General features: G+C 36.7%; 1 long non-coding RNA gene across 1 annotated transcript; it reads left to right on the top strand.

The window, feature by feature from the left end:
* Positions 1-2830: 2830 nt before the first annotated feature.
* Positions 2831-12293, top strand: LOC112984397 (uncharacterized). The gene is made up of 3 exons (XR_003259484.2): positions 2831-2934; positions 3774-3823; positions 12048-12293. It is a non-coding gene; the product is annotated as an uncharacterized LOC112984397 (long non-coding RNA).
* The last annotated feature ends 847 nt before the right edge of the window (positions 12294-13140 follow it).

Below are 13140 nucleotides of genomic sequence, written 5' to 3'. Positions count from 1 at the left end.
CAACTTTTACCTGAAATCTCACATATGAGCAGCACAGTGCAAATTTTCCTTCTTCAGGGTAGCAGTGATACAAGCAAACTGATAGAGCTGACCAGAAATGGGCTCAAGGCAGTTCCGTTTATCTGGTCTTGTGCCTCAGAAAGCATTTCAAAACTTATTTTTGCAAATAATTTTACACATTTTTCATTATTTGTTTCCCAATGGAACCAATTTAAATTACTGTGATGTCACTTAGATTATAGAACTGCTCATTATTTAAGGTATCCACAACTGCAATGAATTTTTGTAGCAGAGAGTAAACAGTATTAAGATTACACTTACACTGTATGAAGGTATTGTTCATCATCAAGAGCCTGTATAGAAAAGGATTTCCCTTTTTTACGGTAATATTACCAACATACACTTTCTAATGTATAACAGGAACCATCAGTTTCTTACTTTCCATGTTTACAAAGCTTGGTCTATCTCTTCCCCTGTTCATAGCTTTTACTGTATCTCTAGAAATGTTATCCTACCAGGCAACAAGATGTCTACTTTATTCATATTTATTGCCTATTCTATTTCTCTAGAAAGATCATGTATGTTCATGTGCCTATGTTCCTTCATATTCTGGTTCCAAGTAATGTTTAGCTATTTTCTCTGTTCCTCTATGCATTATTTTTGTAAAATGATAGAAAGCAGGAGCTAGGAAGGCCCCCAACAAATTCACCCAAACCATCCTACTGTGCTAAATAAGGATCAGTTGTGTTCTAAGCTACCGCATTTAAAACCCTCCAGCAATGATGTAAAAAAACGTAAGACTACTTTGAAATATTGTTATGCTAATATTCATGCCTCAATAAGCCTACCTCTTATGATGTTTCTAAGTGAATGGGTTAAAATCTTGTCTTAATTTGAGAGATAAGATGCCTGAAAATATTTACATTTAGTGGCCTAGTCTGGAGCCTGTTGAGTGAGGCCATTAACTGAGCTAAATGTTTCTAGAAAACAAAGGGAGCAACATCTCCTGGACATAAACTTTACAAAATGAACCTCCTCCTTTTCCTCTCTCTCCAGCCTCCCAAATGAGGATAATTGAATTGCATGAAAGATAAACATTTAACAATAAGCAGAGAACAGGCGAAATGGAGAAACTAGAAGAGACAGATTTCACCTGGGCACACAGACTAATCAACTCGCAAGGGATTTCAGGTGAGACTCTTAGTACTCGTGCTCTATGCCTGATGAAGATTTTGCAAAATGGTTAGCTTGCCCTACTGCAAATACTGTCAGAATAGTCTAAACTTCCTATAAAGATCTAAGTTCTAACCCCCAAACTGTTTTCAGACGTGATAATGTCATATCCCAAGGATGTTGGGACTTCCCAAACTTTTATGAGCACCAGAGGAGATGAAAATTCATTTCTGCCAAAACCTCATTGTGGTCGGACTCAGTAGGGCTTACTCAGGACAATTGTTTAACAACTGAGATAGCAAAAACGTCTTTGACATAAGTCTGCAGAGTCTGATACTCCATAACCTCTCTGGGAAAACCATTCTCATACTTAACCATTTTTGTTATATAGCTGCTTCCTAAACAGTTTGCTTGCTGCAACTGAGTTGCACTGAAGCCTAGCATGGGTGCCATTTTGAGTAATGTGGAAGTCTGGTTTTATATTAGAACAGGATTGGGTCCTTATTTGCTTTGCCATCTTGTATTTCCAATTTAGAACTTGTGTTTAGGTACTTTACCCAGTTACTGGAACCTATGCTTTAGCTGGAATGGTAAATAAACAGTGCACTAGAAATGTGAAGAAATCAAGAGTTGTAAAAAGGTACAGAGAGGGTGCCAAAATAAAGTAAGTTGGCAGAAAGCAATTTAGCAAATCTCATAAAAACATTGTGTTACAATCTTGTAAGTTAACAAAGACTGATATTTGAAGCATGTTTAATCCACATACAAACTTTCAGCATATACCAAGGAAAAGTTTTTAGTATAAAATTACTGACAACTGGAAGTTATCTGCAGAATTTTATAAATAAGTACTTGCAGATGGAAATGTAAATTACTTTTCAGACAAAACAGCCAGTGCAATGAAAGTGGCTTTTAATAAAACATGAATGCAGTTGGTTTATGCCAGTTTGGTTCAGAAAAACCATAATTATTCATGTTCTAGCTGATATGTACCACTGAACAACCAGACTTTGCTATTGTACATTCCATCTAATTATTTCGATTAGTTATATGTTTTTTAAATGTTTTATTAATTAGATTCTTTTGCAATTAAGATACATATTTGTTTCAGCTACGCATTGTGATCTACAAGCACAAAAACTGTTTTTTCAAAATTACTCTTCAATTTTCTTGGAGGGAACATTAAAGAAAATTCTGAAGTTCAGTTCTTACAGTATCCAAAATACTGTGCATCCCCAGAAACATTTTGCAAAAGCACTGGCTGACAAATAATATTTAGTCAATCTTAGCTCAGAGAACAAGAGCCACTCAAATCTTGACAGGAATAGGAGGCACAAGGGTACCCATTTTCAGACAGGATGAATCATTCCCACAACGGTTATTGACAAACCCTGGCTAGACCTCCCATTTTCATGCTGTCTGTATAGAAAGAAATGTGAATGAGGAACAAAACCCAAAACTAAACAAAACCAAAAACTACAAAGGGTGTAAAACACTATGGTACTATACACTATGACTGCTATATTGCAGGGAAAAGCCATGCAGTCACATGCCTAAAGTCAGTAAATAGCATGAAGTCACTGGAATTACTTGAGCACTTAAGGTAGAGGCATTCTTAGCACCAAGATTACAAAGGTCATTTGGCCTCTGTCACGATTAGCAACATAACACCAACCCTCAGACGAAGCATTTTTTCAGCCTCTAAGAAGCCAGCTTGAAGAACTAGATGTGAAACTGAATTTGACAAAGACCAAAAATCTGGTAAGTAAATCGCTAATGGATAAGATATTTCTAATACTTGACTGTTTCAGTTCAAAGCTAGTTTAGAATGGCATAGAAGCAGCGATGTAGGATACAAAGGTTGCCTTTGTGAAATAAAATTAACAAGCTTATCACCTCCCAAAATATTTCTATAAACACATCACATCTTTGCAAAAGAAACACAAATTATATATTGTATCAGTCCTGGAATTCTGAACAGTGTTTTTTAATACACTGATGATCAAAAGTGAAGATAAAAGGTGAAGTACAGTTCACTTGGAATGGAAAACACAAGATGTCACAGCAATATTGACCATTTTGCCCCAGCAGATGAAATGTTTTCCTTATTTTTTTTTAAAGGTGTGAAATAATGCCAAAAACAAAACATAATCTCTATGTCTGACTGCCTATGTTCAAGCAAAAAATTGGACAGCATCAAAACTTGTCTTGAACTGATTGAAAGTGAAATTAGAAGGAACAGGTATAGAACAAGGTAAAAATGAAAGCCCACCTGCAATGCACACCTTTTGCAGATTTGTCTCTTTAAGCAGGATATAAAATTTATGCACTGAACTCTTCTTGTGATGATGATGATAATATCAAGGTACATGACAGTACAGCTATTACTATCGGGAGTTGCTGATAGTGGGTTTTAAGAATATGTGGATTACTATATATCAAATACAAGGATATAGCGATGTCCTCTGGAGTGCTAACAAAGATGAAAGGACTCTGAGAAGAGTGATGTTCAGCCTTGAAAATGTTAATATTAGTCACTTTTTTCCTCTATTGTTTTGAAGTCCTTTCTTGCCTAACAAGTTCATCTTATTCTGCGGCAGGATATCCACCTAGAGAAAAGTTGGCATTTTGATACCACACACATTTTAAGGTAAGTACTTCTGATTTTCATTTCACGTTGAGATGATTGTCTTAGATTTGAATCACTAGAGCTCATTTCTGTTGCACTGCGAGAAGTCATAGCCTACTGCTCAATAGCCTAGTACTTCTACCATTGTCAAAAAAATCACTGTAAGGAAAAATAACTAACTCAAAAGCCACAGAAACTGAGCAACAGGAAAAGGCAGTACTTTAAATTTGTTACTCTTTTTGGCATATGACATTTGGAGTTTAGCCCTTCAAAAATACCTATTATTAAAAAAAAATGCTGTTTATCCTTTCTTCCTTTTTTTAAACATTCCTTATCTGCAAACAGAAAATTCACTTGGAACTGTATGTGTATTTGAACTAAAGGTACTGCAACATTTCAAAAAGCAAAATGGTTTACATAGCACAAAATAAAAGCAAACAAAGTACGTGCATAGTCATGCAGAATCATAATGAATTTTGCTCCTGTACATGTATTATATCTAATGTATCAAATGTGGTTATCACAACTGTGAATTGTCTGAGCTTCCTTGACAGCCAGCGTCAACATCAGATTTTGTAAAGAACAGCGGATCCTGTTCTGTCAAGCATTTCAGGAAATACAGCCTTCCAAAGATACCACTAAGCAACCACTTGTTAACATTGTAGCAACAGTGATTCCAAGCTAAATCCAATTTTCTTTAGGCAGTACACCTTACACAGGAGCTAAAGCTCATCCTGGAAAGCATCCAGAAAAGTTGAAGATGGTCAGGATAATTACAGCTTGTACTCAGGGGTTTCTCCTGGAGTCTATGAAACCTCCAATTCTCTTTTTTCTTCTTTTCTTTTTTTGATCCACACAAATATTTCCAAAAAGATATTTGTGAAGTCCTCTCCTTCCACACCTTTCTCAGATATATTAATCACCCAGGGACCACCCCTTCTGTCCAGAAAAACCTAAGCTGGCCCAAACCTGCCACTGATTTTTATGAGATTTACTATAAATTCCTCAGCCTGTTAATGTCAACGGATTATTTCTGTCAGAAGTGTACTTGGAACAAACAATAAGAACGTTGTTACTTCGCTTCAGCCAATATGCTGTCCTAGCTCTTACATGCTTTGAAACTTTATCTGCCCCTCCAAAATTTGAACATCCCGTTGCGCACATAGAGTTGCAACCTGAAATGCACGCACAGTTGCCACTGATACGCAAAAATCCAGCCAACACAAATGAAGGAACCTCTTGGGCCGAAAGTGCATGCCCCAAGATGTTGTCTAATTTAGTGAACATTTATTACCAATTGAACAGGCATATGTAATCCCACTAAAGAATTTCCAATAGCTTAGTTCAAAACAATCCTCTGGAAAATGTAAAATTTTTCTATAGAGTAGTTGAGGACTCTACATGCAACATACCAACTGCATATAAAAGTTTTTTTTATGACACATTTCAACACAAAATCAAAACGAGCTAAATTCCCTTTTTGATTACAGCCTGCTCCTTCTCTCACTGAGCCAGAGCGCTGTATTTTTGGTTTAAATAGGAATTTTGTTTAACTGTTATGCAAAACAAACTACTGCCAACTCAAAAGGTAATCATTAATCAGATCTCCAAAATTATGAAATTTATTTTAATTGGTTTATTTATTATTTTGCTTTCTGCTTTTGAGTACTCAGAGTACACTCAGATCACAACCCTCTCTTCATAGAGGGATCAGACCCCTATTTGTTTCTCTTCAAATGAAAGCTTATAAAATTCCATGATTACTTATCTTTAAAAACCAGAGTTTAGAAAGAACAGCAGCTAACATGAGACACAGTAAAACAGCAAGATTGGCTTTGGTCAGATTGAATTTATGCAAATAAAGGCTGGATTTAATATAACAGATTTACATAGCTCTCAATAGCAATATTGATTTTTACATTGCTTTTACCACAGGACCTTTTCTAATGAGTTAACACAGCTTCAAAACATCATTTACAAAAAACCTGGATAGAGCTACAGTGACTGATATTAGTGCAATTTCAGACGCATAAGTTAATTTCCCTTTGCTGTTTGAACTCCTTTGCTAACTCTGTGCACATAAAATAATTAACATATTATTAAGATGTTGACAATATCTCTTTTTCTAAGCTTCAACAGTAAATGCAAGAAATAGTATTTGCAGGTGTCAGCTTCTAGGTACCAGAGCTAAACACAACAGTAATGATGAGCAATATAGTAATCAATACAGACTAAAGGAAATAATTTTGTCTATAATCATAAATTTTATATATACATAAGTCATATTTATGGAGTTTTAAGTACATTTTTAAACTCTGAATAGAAATCCTCAATTGGGTATGTTTTAAGACATCCAGCAGAATTAGATGATGAATACTGCAGAATTAGGAAATTCTTCCTAATGCAATTCTTCCCTTTTGGGTACAGAAGAACAAAACAATGACAAATCTTATCATTAGGATTGAAGGAATGAAACAAAGTGTAAGAATTGCCAGGATGGGACCTACCAACCACCAACCTGTCTGTCTTGCTTGAACTTCCTCACAATTACAATACATCTATATTCTCCTTTCCCTTCTTTGTCAGAGAACAACCACAGTATATTATATTGTCTTTGTTTTGAAACAAGTTTATTAATAAACAATATTGTTTAAAAGTATTATCTGATCCACTGCTCTAACTTCTTCCTTGTGTAATCTGACTAAATCCCATCAAATCATATATGTAATTTTTTTAAAAAATTGCATGTGACATTGGATTTATTAAACAAACAGACCAGGCTACAAAACCAGGTAAATGTGAACATCAAATCTCCCTGCTGAATTACCCTTTATCTAAATAAAGTAAAGCCAACAATTTCCATTTCTTCCACTTTTTTAGACAACAGAAACCACATCACTACTACTGCTTTATATAAGTTTTTTCAATACCACTAACTACAGTTTGTCACTCCCACACTTACTCTCCTTTATGTTCCTTTAGAAATTCTTCCATCTTTCATCCTTCGATATTTGCATTGTTTTGAATATGCAAATCCATCTGAGTAAATGGTGACTATATCTGGCATGCTGGTGATTTAGTCTAACATGATACTAACAAAAACACACAGCGCACACACTGAAAATCTGCATCATTCTAAAACCTACCATTATGGTCTCTGTATTATCAGTAATTAAAGAATCATTTTTCATAACGTAGCAAGCCTTGTGGACCAGTACAATGATTTTCAGATGCAGTGAGTCTTGACAAAGCACGGTTGTGAGTAGTCATCTGAAATGGACTTAGATTCATCTCTCTTGAGACTCAATGTCAGCATCAATGATGCAGGTTTCCTCTACATTCATTAAACTGACAGTGATAAAAGCCATTCACAATGATCACACTCGCTCATCTTCTCAGGGGTCAGCCAACTTAAAAAGGTAGTGCCTTGAGGCCCTGAGTACCAAGTATCCTTATCTTTAAGAATCAACTTACAGCAAACAAGTAAATCTGAGATTTACTATATGCATCTAAAAGCTGCTACAAATAACAATATACTGTGCCACCAAACTAAGCTAATGGTTCAAATCCTGTTTTATGACAACATGAACAATATTCCCTGGCTGATATGTCAGATATTCTAGAATTTTACTGGAATTTAAAGGAATGTAAATGAGAAATAGTACAGATCATATGATAAAAAAGGTACAGGGCAAATAGAATTAAACAATATTTTGGAAAGAAATAATTGCACCTTTTTACTAAAAGCCTAGTATAGATGAGAGAGGTCATACAAACACCTCTTATAGTTCCTCCTACAGCATCTGAGAAGGAAAATTGCTTCTCTATTTCCATCAGCAATTAAATCTCTGATGCATTCTTTACATTACTGTGCGTGGCAATACAGATGCCAAAGCTACTGGCCACACAAGCCAGCAAGGTGACACAGTATAGTACTCTGAATATGTAACAGGATAGATCCATCATATGCCAACACACAACCTTAGATTCCTGGTTTGAGCCAGCTTGAACATGCTCTGCCCAGCCGTATCGTGCAATACAACAAATATGCCACCAGCTGCAAAAACAAAGGTTATGGAAATTTTGATTACTTGAAAAGGCATTGCCAGTTGAGATCTAGTAAGCTGTGTTGGATGCTTTCAATTTACCAACCCAGCTACACAACCTACCTCTAGGCTGTGATTCAGCTAGTAGAAAAAAAGGCACATTTCCCAGCCTGAAAACTGCACTAGTGCAAACTGAAACCGATGGTCATTTACACCTGCATGTATTAACTTCCTGCCTTTGCATGTCTCAGCTCCTTCATGTCTTGAGTTTTCAGTAATCTCGAGCAGAAGATTGGAGTAGACAGTTTGTGGTAGCATCTTCTAAAACCATCAAAACATAAATGGCCAACTGAGACTGGCTTTGCTCAGGAGATTCACTGGAAATAGTGAATCAAGGCTTTGAGCCTCAATACCACCTTCAATCACACGCTAATACATTATATACTGTATGGCTTTTCTCTAGCCAGTATCTTCTTGTCTACCCCAAGAGTTGCTGGTCTGATTCCAGACTGAGTTAAACTAATTTAAGGACTCACTTCCAGACTATGTAATGCCTTTGATGAAGAATCTAGTGCTTATGGAGAAGCCATATGAAAAAAAAAATCACTATGCTTTTCTAGGTGAGCAAATCATTAAAGGACTCTCCATATCAGATGTTAGTGAGGTCAAAAAAACATTACTACTTCTACATTTCTTATACCGCCCAAATACAAATCTCTCTGTTGTAACTGGATCCCAAAATTTAGATCTGCCTCACCCCTAATCTGTGAAGATCACAACCCCATCCCTGCTCCCTGGCTTCTCTGGTTTACATCATGATCAGAACATCCCTGGTTGTTGCCAGAAGTGGACTAACTGTCCCAGCCCCCAACAACCCATTCCCAAGAAAATTAAACATTTTTTGGATGCTAGGGAGCAACAATATAAAAGATTTTTAAAAGAGGTTTCAAGGTAACCACTCTTCCTAGATAGCACGATACACAGAACCTGAACAAATGTTTAAAGCCAGAATCAGTTTCCCGACTCAGGTTTTTCATCAGTGTTCTTCAGCATTCCTCGAGTTTCACTAAGGAACTCTTGGTCCCTTCTACATAACCTTGTGCTCTTTAAGAAAGAGACTTCAGCTTTGTGCTTCTGATCTCTAGTCTTTCACTTTTTTTTTTTTTTTTTTTTTTTTTTGGTAAGTCTACAAATGTCTCTAACAGGTGATTTTGTAGATCAGTATAATTGGATAATCACGGTAGTACTGCCTAGCAATATGTTACTTAGTCACTGTTTTGCACTGAGCAGTAGCATCCATTTGTCCACTTGTGCCACATATAAATAGATGATTGTCCATAATTTGTTTTTCCAGGCATAAAAGTTTCTTCTGTAAGCTCTTCAAGGCTTTATTTAAAAATGGAAACAAAAGACAGAGGAGATGGCAAACAATACTGTATCTGAAAGAGAATCTGCAATTTGACAGATGCAAAGAGAAACTCCTAACAATTCATAAATTTAAATATATATATATTCTTCAAACTACCACAAAACAACTGTATAAAAAAAGAAATTAAATTTCCTGCTGTCAATCGGTCACTCATAAAAACTAATTAATCATGGAGAAATTAATATGCAGATCAAAGTGTATTTTTGCTGTATGTCAGTCCATAGTAACACAATGGATTTTTAAATCCAACAATGAAATAGGGTTGGGGGGGCGGGAATATGAATTTTGAGCACATGAGAAAGGCTTGAGCAAATGCAGTAGTCACAAATGTCTACTGGGGATTTGATTCTTGCATGTACCTAATCCTCAACACCCTAATTTTCTGGAAGCACAGCCTTTTACAACAATTCTGGTCATTACATTCTAGTTTAAAGATAAAAAAAGATTTGTATTGTTTTAATTATTAAAATATTTAAATGAGTCAAATATGAGAAACATGAGAAATTATGTCACAACTAAGTACTAGATTCACAGATGAAATGCCATTATTTTAAAATTTCCTATTAAACACAGTAAGGTGGATCTTCCCTGTCTATGGAGAAAAAACACATCCTCCTTGGTTTCTGTACAGCAAGGCAAGACACTTTAGAGTGCACACTGATTAGCCGCATGGAGAAGTTAGGGGTTTGTCAGTGTCAGCAGGACGGGATCCTCAGCGTTACAGTTTCAGCTAAGCAAGGGAGAAACGCACCCCTCGGCTTCTTCCACCTGAGCCCCTTGGGACGGCAAGGCCGCGTCTGAGCTAGCAGCTCCGGGAGCGCCGGGGCTCCGCCGCCGCCCGCCTTTGCCTCTTTCCCAGCGCGCCAGGGCAAGGAGCAGCTGTCAGCACCACGCTCACCAGAAAGGAGGCTAAGGCTGTCGACAGCGTTGCACGTTCACACTCGGCCTACTCTGACTCAGTATGCTTATGCCAGTTTGTACTCTAAAGCTTTTCAAAAAAGCTGAAATTTAGACATCTGGGGGTAAAAGGGGAGGAATTGATGAATCATCGAAAAAAACAACATAAATCTCTGTTGCTTTGATTTCAGTAATACATGCAGTGCTGAAACTTGAATATGTTAATTACAGGTATTTCAAAGCAAACTGCAGCTTGTGGATCATATGTGTAGCTCCACTCAGCACGTTAACAATATACTCAGAGGAAGGCACAGACAGCAATCTGAACGTGACAAGGTTTTTGGAATTAAGAGACAACAATTTATGTAAATTGAAATCATAATTAAAAAGCAGTGAACACTTTATCTCAAGGTATAATTTTAATTCATAATAAAAGATTATTAAACACCCATCTGCTCTTCTCAGCAGCAGCGTCTAACTTTCCTTCTAGAACAAAACACTCTTTCCAATAAATTGTTGCAGTTAATCTTTCACTACAAATGGACTGTAGAAGTGCAGAGAGAGAAAATGAACTTATAAATATATGAGAGTTTTCAGATAATTGTAGGCTTTCACTCCATACTAGGTTTCCTTTTCATACAACTGTGCTTAAAAAAAAAAATCCTAATAAAAACAGTAGTTCCCCTTCTTTTCCCCCTTTATTTTTATAAAACTCAAATTCATTTCTCTTTATATTCTTCAGCCTCCCACAGGAAGGAAGCAGGCACATAAAAGGTTAATTATGTCTACTTGTAAAGGATCTAGTACCAGGAAAAAATAGACTAATAAGCGTGTTCTGCTCTTTGCTTGATGATGTTATACCGGATTAATCTGAAAAATTATCTGGCCTCATTATCATTTATACAACAACAGATATCCAAACAAAATACTAACCTAACTTGTCCTATGTCTTCTATACCCTTTTCTCCACGTATGTACTTAAACAGCAGGAATGCATCACCAACGCTCAGGGCCCACTGGAGCTCCCCAAAAGAACTGATACATTGAGGAAATGCTCCTTTAAAAAAACATGACATTTGCCTCCTCTGAAAAAGACCAGCTTTGATGGCTCAGCAAATCGATACGTGCCAGGAGAACGTACCTGCCCACTGCCTTTGTGTGTGGCATAATTCCACAAGCAACGCAGGTTTCTATGGGCAGGATCCTCAGTTGATGTCTCTCAGCAAACTTCCACTGAAGTGAACAGAGCCATATAAATTCATTTCAACAGACTCTGTGTCAAAGTCTCCAATTTGGGTCTGAATTATGTGAGTCCAGGACAGGAAAAAACATTTTGTGTAGATCATCTAGACTATCCAGCCTAAAGGAAATACTGCAGAGTTAAATGTTATGGTGGAAAATTACTGCTCCATGGAACAAAAAAGTGATTGACAAATCTATGCACATGGAATATATTTTTCACGGTAATGAGTAAAAGTCCTCCACAAATCTGATCCATCTCAAGTTTGCCAGATTGGCAGGTATGTGTTGCAACTCCCACGGGCCTCTGGGTCCATAGGATTTTGGAATGTACCCATATTTCAGTGAAACAAACTGATTGAGAACATCAGAACCTACTAACCTCCCTTGAAAGTTCTTTTTTTCACACACACACACACACACACACACACACACACACACACACAGAGGATGAAGAAAAATAAAGTGGGAGGAATATGGATACATTTGATACATATGGAATGTCATACATATGTGATACATATGGAAAAATCCAAGAAAAATGAGGAAATGTTTTGGAAGTTGAGTGGCAATCATTACTGTACTATTGATATTTCAGTGTTAGAACTTTTTTTTTTTGTCTCCTGCACCACAGGTTTGATGGACGGTCACTGCAAAACAGCCATACACAGAGCATGCTCTAAATCAACAACAGAAAGCAGCCATCCAGCCCGTGCTTAGCAGTCTCCTGGGACTTCACCATAGACAGTGATACCATGATTACAGAGCCCTGCTCGTTACACTGGTAGTAAAACTTGGAGCTGAAAGAATCCTACTGAAAATCTTTTGTGCCTCTGGCGTGGTGCTAAGATGAAGACAATAAAACAATGATTTGAAAATATTTTGCCCTTTTCCACTGAGGACAATGAGAAGTACATATTTCACCTTCTAATCTGAATTCTAATTTATCAGCTTTGCAAAGCAATTTATTTTGTTCGAAGCACATTTTAATGAATGTCAAAAGTCTTTCAAATCAAAAAAAATCTCTTCATATCAGAAAATTTCCAAATAAGGATCTAGATTCCCGTGTTCACAACTCTTTCAAATATTTAGAGGAGCTGTACATTGCCTTAGAATGGTTTTGTCTACCCAACACAAGACAATACTGGGCAGAGACACGTGAACTAACCTGGGTACTAGAAGAGAAATACACTGCTACAGTATATCGTAAGTGGTGTCCAGATCGAAACTAGCTTATCTAGAACTCTATATTGCATAGGCATTCTATACCTATTATTTCCTTCCTGCTATACAGAGGCCGCTAAAACAAATCCTACAGCTAAACTGACAAAGGGCAATTTTTTTCACTCTCAACAGTTGCTAGAAGAATTTGCTGTGACAGAGGCATTAGAAATATAATGTAACTGGAACTTGCTATATGGAACAACTTTGATGGCAAAATACTGATCCGTTACTGCATCTGCTGCTTCACACTTTGGTTTACTTTGTTTTATACCAAAATACTCAAATGACAGTGAAAGAGATCACTTGTGCATCCCTAAAAAAATCCCAAACTTCCATTAGTAGCAATCATATGGCAATGACAGAAACTTCCACACGTCCAAGTACTGATAGGACCCCAAAGTCTATAGGTTAACGACATTTCACTGCTGAGGGTTAAATAATGAAAGCCATGAAAAAACAGGCAAGTTACAACCAATACACTACATTATGAAATAATATTATGA

Source organism: Dromaius novaehollandiae, chromosome 13 (assembly GCF_036370855.1).
Source record: "Dromaius novaehollandiae isolate bDroNov1 chromosome 13, bDroNov1.hap1, whole genome shotgun sequence".
NCBI lineage: Eukaryota > Metazoa > Chordata > Aves > Casuariiformes > Dromaiidae > Dromaius > Dromaius novaehollandiae.
The sequence above is the reverse complement of the archived record's forward strand: the minus strand, read 5'-3'. Positions and strand labels throughout refer to the sequence as shown.